Raw genomic sequence first — 15,208 nt, forward strand, 5'->3', positions numbered from 1 at the left:
CTCGACTGCTGGTAAGCTTCGTCCGGACTCCTAAAGGAGCCGGACTTCGTCCCTGACTTTAATTGCAGGTAGACTTCGACCGGACTCCTACAGGAGCCAGATCTCGTCTCCGACTCCAGTTACAGGCAGACCTCGTCCGGACTCCTACGGGAGCCGGACTTCATCCCCAACCTCAATCGCTGGAAGGCTTCGTCCGGACTCCCACGGGAGCCGGGCTTCGTCCTCGACCTCGACTGCTGGTAAGCTTCGTCCGGACTCCTAAGGGAGCCGGACTTCGTCCGGACTCCTAAGGGAGCCGGACTTCGTCCCTGACTTTAATTGCAGGTAGACTTTGACCGGACTCCTACAGGAGCCAGATCTCGTCTCCGACTCCAGCTACAGGCAGACCTCATTCGGACTCCTACGGGAGCCGGACTTCATCCCCAACCTCAATCGCTGGAAGGCTTCGCCCGGACTCCCACGGGAGCCGGGCTCCGTCCTCGACCTCGACTGCTGGTAAGCTTCGTCTGGACTCTTAAGGGAGCCGGACTTCGTCTCTGACTTTAATTGCAGGTAGACTTCGACTGGACTCCTACAGGAGTCAGATCTCGTCTCCGACTCCAGCTACAGGCAGATCTCATCCGGACTCCTACGGGAGCCGGACTTCGTCCCCAACCTCAATCGCTGGAAGGCTTCGCCCGGACCCCCACGGGAGCCGGACTCCGTCCTCGACCTCGACTGCTGGTAAGCTTCGTCCGGACTCCTAAGGGAGCCGGACTTCGTCCCTGATTTTAATTGCAGGTAGACTTCGACCGGACTCCTACAGGACCCAGATCTCGTCTCCGACCCCAGCTACAGGCAGACTTCGTCCGGACCCCTACGGGAGCCGGACTTCGTCCCCAACCTCGATTGCTGGAAGGCTTCGTCCGGACTCCCACGGGAGTCGGGCTCCGTCCTCGACCTCGACTGCTGGTAAGCTTCGTCTGGACTCCTAAGGGAGCCGAACTTCGTCCCTGACTTTGATTGCAGTTAAACTTCGACCGGACTCCTACGGGAGCCGGAGCCGGACTTCAGCCGACAGGCCTGGACCCTCTAGCAGGCCCCAGCAACGGCCACGACTCTGCCCCACTTCCTGCGACGGATTCGGCGCGACTCCATCATTCCCTGGCGAGCCGCAGTAACAGCCATGACTCTGCTCCACTTCCTGCGACGGATACCACGCGATTCCTCCATCCTCTGGCAAGTCGCGACAACGGACGTCGCTCCACTCCCCGTGACAGACTCCACGTGGCATGTCCCGGTGATAGCCACGATTCCACTCCACTACTCGCAATAAACTCCTCCTGACCAAGGGCGGCCTATTGCCAGACGGTTACAAACGTCGCTATCAGTCTGTTGCTCCCTCCGCCTATAAAAGGGGGACCCCAGATACGTTATTTTCTAAGCTCTCGTTTTTTACCTAGAAATTCTACTAAAATTTCCGTTCGAGCACTCCATTCTTGTTGAGGCAGAGAGCTGACTTGAGCGTCGGAGGGTCTTGCCGGAGCAACCCCACCTCCGGTTTAGACTTCTTTTGCAGGTCCCGACGGCGACCGCGACTCCCTCGACTCCAGCCTCTCCGACGCGGGCGGATTTTTGCACCAACATATGCTATGTTATGTACCAGACCTGATGTGGCTTATGTCTTGGGCATTGTAAGCAGATTTCAGACTGATCTCGAGGAGGATCATTAGAAAGTTGTAAAAAACATACTCAAGTACTTGAGAAAGACTAGAGATATTTTTTTTATATATGATGGATCTGATTTAAAATTGAAAGGTTATACTGATTCTAGTTTTCAATCTGATCCGGATGATAGCAAATCCATATTTGGGTGTGTTCATCTTGTATGGTGGAGCAGTAAGTTGAAAGAGTTCCAAACAGTAAACTGTTGCTGACTCAGTTACTGAGGCTGAGTATATTGCTGCTAGTGAGACTGTTAAGGAGATCGTTTGGATGAAAAGGTTCATCTTAGAATTGGGTGTGGTCTCAGGGATTGAACAACCAGTGTCCTTTTATTGTGATAATGCTAGGACAGTTGCTCAAGCCAAGAAATCGTGGTCTCATTATAAATCTAAGCACATCCTAAGATGGTTCCACCTCGTTCGGTCGAAAGATACGATGTGATCGTGGAGCGAGTTGATACCTAGAATAATATAGCGGATCCGTTCACTAAGATCTTGTCATTGCAGCAGTTTGACCGTCATCTTGATTGCATGGGCATCAAGTATCGGAGCGATTGGCTTTAGTGCAAGTGGAAGATTGACAGAATAATACCCTACAAACCAATCACATATGAGATGCGATCGGGTGTTTTTTATAATTTATCTTTTAAACTCATGTAATTGACATTGATATTTAATAATATAGACATTTCGATTCATTATATGCTGCATCTTATTATTATTTTTAAGATTATAATGAACCCGATAGGTCGGGCAATGGTTTTAGGACTGTGATGAGATTACGCCAGTGAGATCTAAATCCTTGATAGCCATAATCTAAAATATTCTCAGTTACTGGTTCATTGAGTCAGAGATCAATGATACCGGTAAAACTGGCATGTCCTATGTATGCTCAGTAATGAGGGTGGTTGATCTCACAACCACTTGTGTGGTGATACTAATACAAAGATATGGATGATCATTAGAGAATGAGTTCACTGAATAGATCTGCGAGAGAATATCTGATGGAATCTTATTTACATGTCAGCTGATGGTTCTCTAGTGGGAGTTGTGTAAGTGATCCTTTGACTTGAGATTGCCATGGTACCTTGTGTATATAAATTCATGTTTTGGTTCACTTCCTAACTTGATTCTCTGATCCTTGTGTGGGGTGTTTTGGATGCGGTAAAGTATGCATGAAGGTTGTGAGTGATCAATAAGGGGTCAGTCACTCCTCATAATGGGAGTGAACATCCCATGTGATCTCATAGATCGATGATTCTGAAAGTTTTTGGCCAAAGCAGGATGATAATTAGAAAAATTTTTTTAATATATCATTCACTAAATCATCGTCTTCTGATCGAGCTACATAAAGATAAGCAATTGTGTTTGACATGATTCCATACCCATAGCTCATTTGGGATGTTGTTTGACTGAAGAATTGAATTACACGGTAATTTGCCACTGAAGGATATTTTGATAATTTTTCACCAAAATTTCAAATCTTTTGGATAGTCATGACATGTTGCTAGACGTCAATCTTGACTTGTGGACTCGTCAGAATTAAAAGAATTTAATTTGAGAATCAATTAGGAAGAGTCCTCGTTGATTGAGACTCTTGAGCTGACCTAATTTGATCGGATTAGGATTACGTCAAGAGTCTGTGTCCACTGCTGACTAGATTTGGAATCCAATGGGTCACACACTTTGAGATTTGGTCTTAATCTAATTTAATTAGGATTTAATATAAATTCTAGAGGTTAATTTGATATGCTAGCACATTGTATTAACCCAAGTTCCTAGATAGATTCAGTTCAAAGCGTTTGAGCTAAATTAGATCAGTTGCCTTTGATCTAATGGGATTGGGTCTAATTTAATTTGGTTCTTATCCAACTTGGAAGTGTTTCAAGTGTGGAAGAAGTCCTCTGCGCCCACCAGGTCTCACGCCAAAAATAAATTGCCGCCTCCCTCTTAATTGCGTTGAGAAGTGAAGAGTCCTTCATGAAGGCGCTTATCTACCTCTTCGTTTCTATCCAGATACTTAACTATTACACGCTAATTTAATGTGGGAAATTTATGGGGTGCAGAAGAGGAGGTGTTTTTCTGTGTGAAGGCTCTTCTGCACAAAAAGTAAATCACGGAGATTAATTTCTCCACGTGAGAAGTTGGAGCGCCAAGAGTTGGCGCCCCTTAGTCCTTCCTCACGTCCCCTCTTAGCCTTTTTATATGGGGCGTCCCATGTGGGCTAGGGGCTGGATTTTGGGTGAAAATCAGAGCCAATTGGCGTGTAATAGAGGAGAACAATTCTGAAAAAAATATGAGGAAAAGAGAAAAAAATCGAGAGGAAAAGTTGTAAGAAGGGTGGTGAGAGAATTAGCAAGTGTTGCCAGTTTATCCTAGGGTTTGATTTTTTTCATGTGTTGGAGTCTAAAATCAAATCCTAGATTGTGAGACTTCTGAAGAGTGTCATCTTGGCATGATTCTGATGGCAAAATTGAAGGCAATTGGACGTTGGTGTGATCGTACTTCAAGTTCGAAGCCGGCTGTGTTCTTGTGAAGAAAAGGCTGTGGCAGCGCACCGGTTAGGAAGATCTTAGCCAACTTTCATGTGGATCACCGTTGGAGGGCTTCTACTTTGGAGTCTTGGGGAGATCACTTACCATTCTGCTCGTTGGAGGAAGTATAAAGTTCTATCTTTTTGCATGCTTATTTTTGTTTTGTTCGACATCTACAAGGTAATTCTAAAGTTTGGATTTCGGTTCGATAGTTTTAATTGTTAAAGCTTTCGATATGTTTGTTTTAAAAATTTTAAAATTCAATTTCTGCTGTGTGATCGGAACTCAACAAAAATGGCCCAGTTGGTTAGGGTTTGACGTGAATTGCAATGTGGTCAACTGGCTTCACCAGCTCCTTATATTCACTTATCCAAACCCACCCCACCTTGACATGATGTAGCCTGAATCGGTGAATCACTGAGAGATGAAGAGCTTGAGAGCTGAGACCTTGACGAACCTAGGGTTTCTCACTTTCTCCTTCTTGGCTCTTTGTCCAACCTGGGTTCTCCTCCCATTCTACCTTTGCCGCTTCTCCCAGTCTCCCTATTCTTTGTCTTCGGTCTGGCGGTCCCATCTGAGAGCATTCCCCTTGAATTGTGCCTTTGTCGACTGCAGCTCACCGTTCTCTAATCAAATCATGGTGGATGACCCTCCTCTCATTTATTTTCCAATCAAAGCCAGTTGCTGCTCGCCGTCTTCCCTTCCCCATAATCCTTAGAAGGCTTGATTTTCTTTTATCCTTTCAAAGGGTCTAATAATCCAGTGTTTCAGTTCTTGCAACCGGGAAGCCTCAGGCTTCAGTAATATAAATTATATATAGATTTTATTCTTGCAAAGAATCAAGCCCATACTATAAAATTGATCTTTGTTTAGTTCCATTGCAAGATTTTATGTGTTTGATCTTTGGCTATAGGTCTCTGTTCTTTGTAATTCTGCATTAGCTTCTATAGGCTTATTGGGTGTGTTCAAGTGAATCAATTATGGGCCTATGGCGAATCATGACCATGATGATGAGTACAATGTAAGATGGTATTACTACAAGAAGAATCATAGAGTAAATTTATACGTCTTTGTTCTTTGGAATAATAATGTTTTTTTCTTGCTGGATTTGTTCTTATTTGGGTATTCATTTGTGTATGTGTGTCATTGGTTTTTATTATGAGAAATATGATGAGAATGCCACCTTTTCTTTTTGTAGCCAAACCTCTCTATAGAACATGCATGTATGAGAATCAGGGTAATTCAGGCCAGCTGAGTTTTTGGCCCAAATGGGTTAATCTTGGGCTGGCCCAGTTGGGTTTGGGCCGGGCTTGGGTTTAAATTTTTGAAGAACATTTGGGTCTAAGCTTGGAAAAAAATTTGGGCCGGGCTTGGGTAGGGGTATGGCCTGGCCTGGCCCATTTATAGGCCTAAAAAGAAAGATAGTTTTATTTTCATTGGAGAGGCTCAACAAGGAATTCATTCACTTTGATTCGGAGACCAGCGAGCCGTTTGATGACTGTTTGCCCAGATAAAGGGTTCAAGTCCCAACGGGACATCCTGTGGGATACCAAGACAGGATACCATCCCATATTTTGATATAGGACCGTTCCACTAGCATTCCAGTATTTTGATTGGGACGTCTTGGGACATCTATCCCAAGTGGTGGGATGGGGTGGGATAGCAGCACGTCCTATTCTATGAAAATTTTGGGACAGTCTTGTCCCACGGGATTTAAAACCTTGGCCCAAATCATTATGAGATACCAGTGATGACAGTTCATCCTATGCTACATCTGGTGGCTAGAGAGGTAGTGCAGTACAAGACACCAAAGTTTATAACTCAATCCTAGAGTGGTCTTCGATTCATTGGGGAGCCCTGGTTTACTCATGCCAAATAGGATAGGGACTCTAGTACACAGTTTGGTAAAGCCCTTGAGGACATCATTGCATATAGGAGATGTGCTCGTGGTCGTTTGGGTGGTGATGCTATTGCAGCATATGACATTGCACGTGGAGTAGGGTCTCTAGATATATCTGGTTTGCAATCGCATGATAGATCCTATTCCACACTAGCATTCAATGATCTGTATGCAAATGGATTGTCTGAATTGTTGTACTCAAGTGGTTACTAATCTTTGCAATTGTGGCCATTTTTTCGGGGTTGGATTTTGCTATTGACATCTTTGCATGGCCAACCAAGTCTTGGAGTTAGATGAATGTCTCCTAGATTAATTATCTAATCTATTATGGAAGGATCATGGAGGCCTATCGAAATATGGACCTCTTGGAGAGTTGGTGTGAAGCTCCTTTAGAGTATTGTTATGATCATGATCAAGGTTGGCGGAACCGGTACCGATGGCCGAATCGGCCGGCCGGCGGTACGGTACGGCACGGCACGCCTCTGTTCCGTTTCGAATCGAGGCGAACCGACGAAGGAAAACACGGACGAACCGGGGAAGAAAAAGAGAGAAAGAGAGAAATAGAGAGAGAGGGAGGAAGAAAAAGAGGGAGGGGAATCCGCCGGAGGGCAGCCGTGGCCGTCGGGCGGCGGAAAGCATCCCGCGGCTCCGCGCGGGGAACAGGGGCGATCCGTTCCTATTTCTCGGAGCTTTTTTTAAAAAAATCCTTTTCAAAGTGAAGTCGGCAAAACCCATGCCGGCTTCACTTAAGTGAAGCCGGCAAAACCCATGCCGGCTTCACTTTGAAAAGGCTTTTTTAAAAAAAAAGCCCCGAGAAACAGGGGCGGATCGCCCCTGTTCCCCACGTGGAGCTGCGGGAGCGCTTTCCGCCGCCCGACGGCCACGGCTGCCCTCCGGCGGCCCCTTCGGCGGATTCCCCTCCCTCTTTTTCTTCCTCCCTCTCTCTCTCTCTCTATTTCTCTCTCTTTTTTTCTTTTTCTTCTCCGGCACCGGCATGTGCCGTTTTGCATGCCGGAACCGTCTCGGTTCTCCGTCGGGACGGTTTGGCACGTCCCATACCGGGCAGTTCAATCCGGTACGGCAATCTTTGATCATGATATTTATGAGCCACTTCAATGCTCCACCTAATTTCAAACATTGATATATATTTTATACTTTAAATACATTAAAATCGATTCAATTTATTGTATTTTATATGTTTTTACTTATAAATATGTTTGTTGGTCTACTTCAATAACGTTAAAACCAAAAGTTGGATGACAATTCAATAAAGTTTTTTAAGTACTAATCTGAAAAGAATTTGAGAAAAGAAAAAAATTGAAAAAACAAAAAAATTAAAAACGTGTATCAATCAGCTGACCAGTACATCAGGGTGTATTAAGTGCCGGGATGGTACCAAACTGGTACCACACCGTATTGGTGGCCTACATGTATGGGTCTCGGTACTGTTTCAACGGAACTTGGGTGGGATTATTTAAAGATTGTGTTGGTAAATTCAAATTTTCAGTTAAAGGTGGGTTGGTATTTCCAAGACCCCAATGGAGGTGGTTGTGAAATAAGGTATAGATCTCTATCCAAATCTCTATCCAAAGCCATAGCCAAAACTAACCATGGGTCTGGGTTCAAGATCTGAACCTGGTTAAATTTGGTTCTTCTGACTCTGCATTTAAACCTGCAGCTTTGGCAAGGGGAATGACAGATCTGCCGCTTGTCCTGCCCTGCTGATACTGACACATCATTGTAGATCTGCTTGCTTCTGAAAAGATGGACAATATGCCTCTTAAGTTATACCAGTGGATTCAATTTTTCTGTTTGTGTTTTGCAGTTCTTTGCAGATGTAAGCAACTAAGCATGCAGGTTTTTCTGAGTTGCTTGTGTTATTTATTTATTAATTTATTCCTTAAAATCCTGGACAAGCTGCTGAGCTTATATGCTCATCTCAGCAAAAAGCTTTAAATTTTGGAGGATGACTGTTGATATACAGAAGACAGCACATATTTTACATTGATGAACTCAAATAGATGGAAATAAGCTTGTTGTTTCTTACTATGTTCTCAGTATCTACAATTGAAGTGTATCATCTTTAAATCAACCTGATAGTTATGCATCAACTTCTATGGTTTAGCAAATACTGCACCTCATTTGACTATGCTGATGACAGGTACACATAAAGCTAATTGCAAGTTTCGTGTCCTTCAGCAGCAAGTTTCACAAGCCCTGTACAATGGACCTCAACCAGGACCATTCACTTTTATCCTTCAGTGCCTTTATGTTGTATCGTTACTGGAACCTAATCATGCTGATGGGTTTAGTCACATGCTGATTTCTTCTCTTCGGAGTATTAGAACTCTAAAATCTGTACTAGAAGATTTTTCTGAAGCAAATCGTCTTGTTGCAGCACTATTTTTTGATAATTTTGCTAGTACTTTCATGCATGATGAGCGTATTCTTGTTAAATTGTTGAAGGAATTTGATGTTGAGTTGAAAGATATTGGAGATGCCATATGTGGTTCAGAGTTGAATAATGGATGTTTAGAGCAGGCAGAGGCATATGCTAAGCAATTTATATCTGGCTTCATAGAATCAAGATCATATATGACTGCTGTAAAACTGTTGGACCAATTTTCCATTCACCTTTCTGGGGAGTCTCTTCTTGTAGAAATGATACAACACAAACAATTTGGAGCAGCAGAAATCTGGGCTACTTTTATGGGAAAGCCAATGATATGTTTATTGGTCAAAAAGTATTTGGAGATGAATTTACTGAAGCTTGCTTATGAACTGGTAAAAGGTAACAATCTTATGCAGGAGTTTCCAGATATCTCCCATTTATATAAAGAAAGGTATCAATCTCATCTCTGACTTTCAAGCATGTTTACTTAGGCTTTAGTCCTTCGGTTACCATACAATCTTCACACACAAATGTAGTTTTTATCTCAATAATTCTATGGAAATTTTCCATCCAATATGCAGTTTATTAAGAAAACTGGCTGGAAAAGGGTGCTGGGATGCTGCAGAACAGAGGGCAAACAATGACGGGGAACTTCTAGAGTACCTGGTAAGAACATTGATTTTAGCTACCTGTATGTGGTGAAAAACTTTTAGGCTCTGTTTTCTTCTATTATACATCGACAATTCATTCATATTCATTCATGTATATGGATCAATGTAACATAAAATACTCTTAACATTGACTCTTTAAAGTGGAGAGCAGATTCTTACCGACTGATGTGACCTAAGGTGGGGGTAACAAAACTTTTTGAGTTTTAACTACCAGAGTCAAGTTGAAATTAGTAAATTCATGTTTCTTGGGAAGTAAGAAAAGAAATAAAGTGATGAAAGGAGGGGAAGAGAAAGAGGAGGGAAGAGGAAGAGGAGATGAAGATGGAGAAAGAAAGCAATGGATTTAGTTTGGTGCTGCTTGTTTGATGTTATCAAGGGGAAAAATTGCCTAATGAGGGTCAAGAGTGGAAAAACGGCTTTTAGATTAGGTGCAAGGTTTTGGAGTTTGATGTTCTATTGTTTCATTTTGTATTTGATTTTCTACTGTTTCATTTTGTATTTGATTTTCTACTGTTTTATTCTGTGTTTGCATTATTTGTGTTACATTTTGGCTTGATGCATTGAATATATATGTATGTACTTGCATGCATGCACACACATATAGGTAAACACATGCGCGCACGTGCAAACACACGTGATGTACTCATATTTGTATACATACATACAATGCACACATGTGCTATTTATATTGTTTACATGGGACAAACATGTCCTTGAGCAGTGATGTACTTTTGTGAGCCTATCCTTGCACTCATTTTCATAATTGCTTCAATGCTTGTTCTAATGAAGGTATGTTTGGCTATGGAAGCTGGATACACGGAGAAGGTTGATCAATTGTGTGAGCGTTACAACCTTGAACATTTTACTGAAGTTTCAAGTATGCAAAATATGTTTTGATTTTTGAATAAATTATCTAGAAAACTATAGTGCTTTATCAGTGGTCAGGTGAGTGTTGGAATTTAGGGTTTAGTGCATACATATGTATTTTAAAATTTTATTTTCTAAACATCGTAGCGGAAAACAAGATCAAAATATTTTTAATCTGAATTATTCATGCATGAAAACATAAAACCACGTGGATCTATCTCATATGCTGAAATTGATATATGCTGAAATTCAGATTGTGATCAAATCACATATCTGTTTTGCAATCTTTTTCTTCAAATCTGGATCTGAAAGAGAAGAGATTCTATCTTAGCCGCACAAGTGTTCGGCCTCTACGAGTATCTACTCGGGATCAGTCTGGAACAGCTCTCTTTAATCTGAATTTTTGTTTTCCAAAATTCAGCCTACTGAATTTGAACGAAGCCTGGATCGCGATCAACGCTTGATCTCTTTCTTTGATCTTCTTCTTCTCCTCTTCTCTAGAGTTTCTTCCCTTGCTATGTGCGCTACCAAATGCTAGAAACCAGTAAGGAAGAGGCACCCAACAGTCTTTGGGCATTGGACTTCTTGGGACGCGCGTCCCAAGAGATAGGGGGTGTGGGACGCCCAAGGAAAGAGAAAGGGAGAGGAAGAGAGGGTGTGGGACTTCTCTTTTGGCATGTGGGGTTGCTGGTTTGGATGCTCTAGGGACCTTAGGGGAGGTCCCTTTAAATAGGCACAAGGATTGAATCCTATTCAATCATATAATACAAGTCCTACTTGCATTGGATTTTTTATTAACTTAAGTTATCCAACTTACTTTAGGAGATCCTTTAGGTGCCAGCAATTGGAGCCTTTGCACCTATAATTAGATACCCCAAAATATACCCAAGAGATGCCCCATAAGAGAACTAAAAACCTTTTAATCAATGGACATGCCTAACTTAATCAAATCAAGGTGGCGTCCAAGAATAACTATCAAAAAAATTAATTAGGGACTTAGGGACTTGCATCCTTAATTTTGTATGATCCATAATCTTAGACACCCAACAATTAGAGTCCCATGAATCTTACTCATGTAGGTTATTAGCAGGTAATTAAGTTAGAATTATCTTATCAAATAAGTAATTCCAACGAAAAGAGGAATTGGATCCAACCTTGTGCTAGTAAGGTTATCATGAACCCAATGAGTTTCTCTAAACTCAATTGACACTTCATAAGCTCAATTACTTATTTCAGATCTAATTCTTTTATTGTGTGATCCCATAGATTCAATTTTATCTGGTAGTGAGATATACAATGATCTTTTATCATTGTATCATTGAAATTTTTTTCAATGGATCGGAACAATTCCACTGTTTTCAATGGATCCATGTGCTAGCAAGATTATCATGAACCCAATAGATTTCTCTAAATCCAATTGACACTTCATAAGTTCAATTACTTATTTCAGGTCTAATCTTTTTGTTGTGTGATCTCATAGGTTCAATTCTATCTGGTAATGAGATATACAATGATCTCTTATCATTGTATCATTGAAATTCTTTTTAATGGGTCGAAATAATTTCACTTTAACTCAGCAAGGATTGTCGATCCGGAATAATTTTAATAAGCTCTCATAATCCATCAGTGACACCTAGCAGTATGTAGTGGCAACCTAGTAGAACTGAAATACACCTCTAGGTGTAGTTAACGTGTGATTCAGTCCCTTTATCGTGAGTTCAGACTAGATGGCAGGTCATGGATAAATCGTCAAATCTTAACATCAATCATATGATAGATTCGATTAACTCAAGTCCAATTGTGACTTCTATGAAAATTCTTTTCCATCAATCACTGTTATGGTCACAGACTCATGGACTTAGCGTCTCAAATCTCATAAGATTACTCCTCTCTATCAAGATCGATAGATCCTATCTTGATGCGCACCCCACTCCTATAGTAGATCAACTGTCGCCAACATCCACTACAAGGGCTCATTGAGATCCATATTTATGTGTCAGTCAAACTTCAGCAGTCTCACTGCGAGCAGCAGTACCATCTCAAGTCGAAGGACCAGTCACACAACTACGGCATTGAGATAATCATTGATGATCGAATAGAAATTCAAATGATCTCTCGTATGGTCACGCTCAATACTAGTTCTCTAATAATTATCCGCACTCGTCGTCCTGTCTCTATACAATAGATCAGAGACTCATCTATCCCAAAAAAAGTGATTTGTGCATCAGTTTATCCGGATCAATCACTGTCCTCATGATCCTATGACTGGAAGCATTTAGGAATTAACTATATGTCTCTAATTCTCAATACCTTAAGAATATGTATTGAAATTAATTTCATAGACGATTCAAGGACACATCACACTTGAATGAAAAAGAAATTATTCTTTTATTGATCATATCAATATATTAAGTATAAAATTGTGCCTTAGAATTATTATAATATGTCAGCCATATTGACTTCTAGGACATACATCTACCAATCTTTCACTTAGACTAAAGCCAATTAGCCACAAATCTAAGTCCCATCTTCTCAAGGTGGACTTTCATTTTCTGTTGGCTCAACTGCTTAGTCAGCGGGTCTGTTACGTTGTCCGCGGAGTCTAGTCTTCGTACCTCGACATGTTTCTTTTCGAGGTAGTTGCATATGATATGAAAATGCCGCTCGATGTGCTTAGATTTTTGATGAGATCTCGGCTCCTTAGCAAGTGTTATGGCTCCATTGTTGTCGCAGTACAGCGGTATGGCATCCGATGTCATAATCTCAAGTTTCGCAACGAATTTTTTGAACCAAAAGCCTTTCTTTGCAGCATCCGAAGCAGCGACATACTCAGTCTCCGTGGTCGAATCCGCTATGATGGGTTGCTTGAAACTCTTTCAGCTAACTGCACTATCATTGCAAACGAATACGTACTCTGACGTAGACTTTTTATCATCAGGATCAGACATAAAGTCTGAGTCAGTATATCCTTCGACTTGCAACTCAGAATCACCTCCAAAGATCAAGAACAAATTCTTAGTTCTTCTTAAGTACTTAAGGATGTTCTTCACGGCTATCCAGTGCTCATCATTTGGATTTGACTGATACCTGCTCGTGACACTCACGGTAAGGACAATATCAGGTCGAGTACATAGCATGGCGTACATGAGACTCCCTATGGCCGAGGCATAAGAAATCCTACTCATGCGCTGTATCTCCTCAGATGTGGTTGGACGCATCATCTTAGAGAGATTAATACCATACTTAAGAGGTAAGAGATCTTTTTTGGAGTTTTCTATACTGAACTTTTTTAGCATCTTCATTATGTATAGCTTTGGTGACAGACCAAGCATCCGTTTAGATCTATCCTTATAGACCTTTATTCCAAAAATATAGGACACCTCCCCTAGGTCTTTTATAGAGAATTTTTTGGACAATCATCTTTTGACCGTGGTTAGCATGGGAATATCATTCCCAATAAGGAGAATATCATCCACGTACAATACGAGGAAGGTAATCGCACTCCTATTGATCCTCTTGTACACACAAGGTTCTTTTTCATTTTTGATGAAATCAAACGATTTGATTGTTTCATCAAAATGATGATTCCAACTCCGAGAAGCTTGTTTTAATCCATATATGGATCTTTGTAGCTTGCAGACTCTGTGATCACCATCATTGGATGTGAAATCTATAGGCTGCTCCATATAGATATCTTTCTCAAGATATCCATTCAGGAAAGCAGTTTTCACATCCATCTGTCAGATTTTATAATCATAGTAAGCCGCAACAGCAAGCAAAGTGCGGATAGATTTCAGCATAGCTATGGGCGAGAAGATTTTCTGATAGTCAATGCCCTCGTGTTGACTGTAACCTTTAGCCACAAGTCTAGCTATATAGGTCTCTACCTTATCATCGGCACCTATCTTCTTTTTGTAGATTCATTTACACCCAATGAGTATAATATTCTCAGGTGGATCCACTAAAGTCCAAACTTGGTTCGAATGCATCGGGTCAATTTCTGACTTCATAGCATTTAACCATTTCTTAGAATCGATGTTAGATATCGTCTTGTCAAAGGTATTAAGATCATCAGTATGATCCCTATCTCTCACGAGGAACATTTTCTTTACTTTCTCCGTAAGCATACCCATGTACCTTTCAGGAGGTCGGGAGATCCTACTAGATCTATGAGGTGGTAGAAGAACATCAACTACTGGCTCATGACTACGAATTTCTGAGGATTTATAGCTCTGGGCTCTTTAGAGACTTTCTTTTCAAGCTCCACTAATCTCCCACTGCCGTCATCCTAGATAAACTGTTTTTCTAAGAATACGGTGTTTCGACTCACAATCACATTGTGATCTTGTGGAAAGTAGTAGTATCCCATGGATTCTTTTGGATATTTTATAAAGCGAGCTATAATAGATCTATCCTTTAATTTATCCGTCATCTGTCTCTTGACATAGGTCGGACATCCTCAAGTCTTGAGATAATCCAGACTCGGCTTCTTACCGAACCATATCTCATACGGTGTGGTAGGAACGGACTTTGATGGAACTCTATTCAACAAATGAATGTCAGTTAACAAGGCATGTCCTTAAATAAATAAGGGTAGATCAGTGAAGCTCATCATGGACCGAATCATATTCAATAGGATCTTGTTCTTTCTTTCAGATTCCCCATTGAGCTGAGGTGTTTCAGGAGGGATCCACTGAGAGATTGCCGTTGTCCTTAAAATATTTCAGAAATTTTTGACTAAGGTATTCACTTCGATCAAATCGAAGAATCTTAACGGATTTGTCTGTCTGCTTTTTTACTTCATGTCTGAATTCTTTGAACTTTTCAAAGATCTCAGACTTATGTTTCATGAGATACACATATCCGTACCTAAACAGATTATCGATAAAGATAATAAAGTAGGTATAATCATCTCTGGCCTGCACATCAAATGGCCCACACACATCGGTGTGTACCAGGGCGAGTAACTTAGTGGCTCTTTCCCCATGACCTACAAAGGGTAACTTGGCAATCTTTCCTCGAAGGCAAGATTCACAAGCTGGATACGATTCTGGGTTAAGAGAGTCAAGGATCCTATCTTTTTTCAGTTTGTTTATCCTGTCTTCTTCAATATGGCTTAGTCTATGGTACCACAAGTATTT

At 41.4% G+C, this 15,208-nt stretch overlaps 1 non-coding gene across 1 annotated transcript in view; it reads left to right on the plus strand.

The window, feature by feature from the left end:
• The window catches only part of LOC105036977 (uncharacterized), a 51,881-nt gene that overhangs the window by 23,674 nt on the left and 12,999 nt on the right, over positions 1-15,208 (plus strand). The window contains exons 3-5 of the transcript XR_012141424.1: positions 8,299-8,980; positions 9,111-9,195; positions 9,990-10,077. This is a non-coding gene — a transcript (uncharacterized protein). The remainder of the gene's footprint in view (positions 1-8,298; positions 8,981-9,110; positions 9,196-9,989; positions 10,078-15,208) is intronic.

Source organism: Elaeis guineensis, chromosome 5, assembly GCF_000442705.2.
Source record: "Elaeis guineensis isolate ETL-2024a chromosome 5, EG11, whole genome shotgun sequence".
Taxonomy (NCBI): domain Eukaryota; kingdom Viridiplantae; phylum Streptophyta; class Magnoliopsida; order Arecales; family Arecaceae; genus Elaeis; species Elaeis guineensis.